The sequence below is a fragment of the Gossypium arboreum genome, chromosome 6 (genome assembly GCF_025698485.1).
Source record: "Gossypium arboreum isolate Shixiya-1 chromosome 6, ASM2569848v2, whole genome shotgun sequence".
In the NCBI taxonomy this organism is placed as follows: Eukaryota; Viridiplantae; Streptophyta; class Magnoliopsida; order Malvales; family Malvaceae; genus Gossypium; species Gossypium arboreum.
The window spans coordinates 106,787,861-106,792,051 of record NC_069075.1 but is presented as its reverse complement, the minus strand read 5'-3'; the positions used below and the strand labels follow the sequence as shown (position 1 = coordinate 106,792,051).

The 4,191-nt window shown below is 35.3% G+C and overlaps 1 long non-coding RNA gene across 1 annotated transcript; it reads right to left on the bottom strand.

Annotated features, from left to right (window-relative positions):
• Positions 1 to 1,895: 1,895 nt before the first annotated feature.
• LOC128293943 (uncharacterized) lies at positions 1,896 to 3,284 on the bottom strand. Its single transcript, XR_008284102.1, has 3 exons — positions 3,170 to 3,284; positions 2,669 to 3,082; positions 1,896 to 2,050 (listed from the first exon to the last, which is right to left on the bottom strand). It is a non-coding gene; the product is annotated as an uncharacterized LOC128293943 (long non-coding RNA).
• Positions 3,285 to 4,191: the final 907 nt, after the last annotated feature.

Below are 4,191 nucleotides of genomic sequence, written 5' to 3'. Positions count from 1 at the left end.
GTCTGCATTAAATGCAGGATCACAAACGGTCAAAACATGTATCTAGACGCTTACAAAGAGTTGCAGTAGTGCACAACACATGCTAAATAACTACTGATCAGGATGCTCGCAGGAACTATATAACAAAATGCTCGAGAGGCTATATCGAGATTACTCGTCTGAGCTAAATCCCTTCTGCAACATTTGCAGAATCATATTCATATACGGGAAATCACATGTATCCATCGATTTTCATTATTTAATCAGAACTTAAAATTTTAATGACCTTTTCTATCATGTGATCATTCATATATTTATAACATTCATATAGTCATATAAACATTTACTTCATTCAAATTAAATATAACATTCAATTCAAACATGTTAATATACATAAATAAGTTACACAAACTTACCTCGATAATAATTCGTACAAGAAAATCTACTAATCCAAAACTTTCTCTTTTCTTCTATCTAGCTTTGAATTTGTGTTATCTGGATCTATACAAATGAATTTAATCATAAATTTCTCACATTTCATATTCTATTGAACTCAATTTACATCCTAGGCAAAATTACCATTTTGCCCCTAACCTTTCCATAAATTCCAAATTCGTCCATAGGCTCGGATTATGAAATTCATGTAATTTACTCCTTATTACAAGCCTAACCAAAATTTCAATATAAAATTTTGCAGCATATGAATTCTATAAAATTTATAATTTTTCTTTAATTTTTACAATATTACAATTTAGTCCCTAAATCATGTTTTCATCAAAATTCACTTTGTAAAATTTGTTTATCTATCAACAACCTTTCATATTCTACCATAAATTTCAAATTTTCAGCATATTCATCCATGGCATAACTTTTATACTCTGATCATTTTTCAAATTAAACCCCCAAATAGATAGATTAGACTATCCCAATCTCAAAAATATAAAAATTACTAAAAACGGGGCTTGAATACTTATCTAATTATGCCAAGAAAGCTTGTTTTCTCTTTCCTAGGGTTTTCATGAAATATTTGGGGAAGAAGACGATATAAAATGATTTTTATTTCTTATTAATTATTTATCATCCATTAAATTTTTGCTTTTCCAATTTAGTCCTTACACTTTTTTAATTTTTCCATGGATGAATCATCAAAAATATTACTAACTTTTCTTTAATGGTCTAATTATCATATAAGGACCTCAATTTTTAAATTCCATAGCTATTTGATACTTCTAGCTACTAGAATCCAACTTTTGCATTTTATGCAATTTGGTCCTATCCGTAATTAAGCACAAAATCGATAAAATTTTCTCATCAGAATTTTCTTATGACATTCCTATTAAAATACTAACCATGCAAAAATATAAAAATAAATTTTCTTTCTGGCTCAGATTTGTGGTCCCGAAACCACTATTTCAATTTCACTGAAAATGGGTTGTTACACTTTCGAACTTGTCCGGGACCTTCCCCAACAATGACCAATAGAGGGTCACTTTGTGCCAAAGGATCCTAGATCTCATGATGATTGGCCCATCCACTGGCAGACCAAGTTGTAGCACTACCTCTTCGAGTGTGATTATACACTTGCCGCATGAAAGGTGAAAAATTTATGTTTCGGGTCTCAATCTGTAACACTCCAAAACCAGACTAGACGTTATGGCCGAATCTGAAAATGTTACATAGAGTGTTTTTGGCAAACCATTTCAATACATAAAAAGTCGTTCCAATTGTTATCTTTTACTTAGTTCAGAAAAATCGTTTATTTTTTAATTAGCTCGAAAACATTTCTTAATACGCGAAAGTTTTGAAATCCCAACCACTCTTGGTACCGGTTTACTTACGAAAACCTTATTTAGTTTTAGAAAAACATGCTTAGCCATTGCGGGTTATATTTTAAAATCATAATTCAAAAACCCAAATTAAAACCAAAAGTCCAAGTCCATAATTACAAAAAATATCCCTAAAATAGTAATAAAATAACGTGGTAGAGTATTTAAACATAAACCCATGAGTAAGTGGCCGTAGTCACCGTCGAGTCCTTCGCTGCACCAATCCACCTACTGCTGGGGATTACCTGAACAGATTAAACAAATAAAGGGTGAGTTTTCGCAACTCAGTATGTACATCCCTACAGTTCAACATGCATACGATCAGATAACAAATACAGTTATTATTCGGGCTTGAGCCCTTTACAGAATCAGTGTGGGCCTTGGCCCACTCAGAAACAGAATCAGTACAACTTAGGGCCTTAGCCTATCTCAGATATAGCATGAATAATAGATCAGAATCACAGAAACATGTCCACCAACCTTGCACACCAACTCTGTCCAACCCAATACACCATGTGGGGATAAAATCGACCCACCCATCGACCCACCCATCCTTACACACTAAATATGTGGATAAAATCAACCCATCCAACCCTACACACCATAGAGTACCATAATGCGGCACATGTCATAAATATGCAGCTTAGCTGCTAGATAACAGGCTTATGAAGCCTTTCAGTAACTTCCTTCACTTCATCAAACTCACCCCGATGCAGTGCATCATACAAGAATGGCATGATGTAATGCAGATTAACAGACATATACTCATAATCAGAACAGAACATATAAACATACTAAGTGTAACATGTTATCACATATATCACAATATCATATCACAGAACAGGGGTCTAAAGAATGCTTACCGACCCTATGACAGGTCACAGTCGCTTTGGGCAACCTACGTAACCTTTTAGAACATTTCAGAAAAGTGGGCTCACACGCCCATATGGCCTGCCCGTGTAGATTACACGGTCTGACCCAAATCCCCACACGCCTGTGTGGTTCACTCGTGTGGGCCCAATTGGCCGAGCTCGTGTCTCGAACACGACCTAGCCAATCATCACATGGCCATGTCCGTCGCACCCGTGTCGCGGGCAACGCCTGGTTCGTCGATCACACTCCCGTGTACTGCCACACGGCCTACCACACGGGCGACTACACGCCGATATGGCATCGACAGAATCGTTTTCAACTTTCACCGATTCTCGCTTTCTACACAGTCGGAGTACACACCAGGTATCGTTTTGAAGCTAACACAAACACGAGCGCTCCAGAACCTAATATCGAATAGTACGCCACTTAATTAGTCACTTAAACCAAGTTAATAAGGACAAGAAAATCTCGAAAGTTAACGACGACCTTACCTCTAGCGAACAACGACAGTTCCTCGCTAATTATAGTGTCGTTTTAGCATTCCACAGCACCTTGATTGTCTTCTAGACAAAAAACAGTCTCTTAACAACTCAACAATCATAAAAAACGAGACAAAACGCACCCCTACACTTACCGAATTCGCGCCAAACACAGAGATAAGTAGTGATGATGAAAAAGGACCAAAAACTAATAATAAAAAGAAGTAAAATCGGTAGCAAATAGGTGATTTTCGGCTGGAAGAAATAAAAGAAAATAAATGTGGAGAAGTGGAAAATTTTAGAGAAATTTGGCAGAGAGGGAGAGCAGAGTATTTGGGTAACTCCCAAATCCCTTGTTTTACTCCCACTAAGCCTCAACTGTTGCAAATACTCAGTATCCCAAGCCAACTCAAACACTCTCATGACATTAACAGTAAAAAAAAAAAAATACTGCCTCCGTTCAGACTCGAACCCAAGACCTCTCACACACTCCTAGAACAATTAACCACTGAAGCAGATACATAACTGTGTGCCAAATAATTACAGAAACATATTTATTGTAACACCTCTTAACCCCAAACCGTTACCGAAACGAGGTTATGAGGCATTACCGGACATATCAGACAACTTGCGAATAATTTACAATTAATATAACTTTTATGGTATAATATAATAATTAAGTCCCTATCTTGAGCTCTCGAAGTTCAAACACGTATTAAAAGTAGAACGGGACTTGTTCGAGTATTCCAAAATTTTTTTTTATAAAAATTTAAAAGATTTCTGCTTATTTTTACCTAAACCTCCCGCAAATTCAAACCGAACAACCAACACCAATATTTCACATTCATATAACTATTATTTATATCATTAACAAAATTTTAACTTAAAACTATCATAGCATCATTCAAAATTGATTAAAAACTTCATTCATTTAACAACTTAATGTTCATGTATCAAAATATCATGTACTTTCCTTACTATTTCATTTAACCATCTAAATTTTATAAATCATCCTTCACTACCCAAAGTAATAT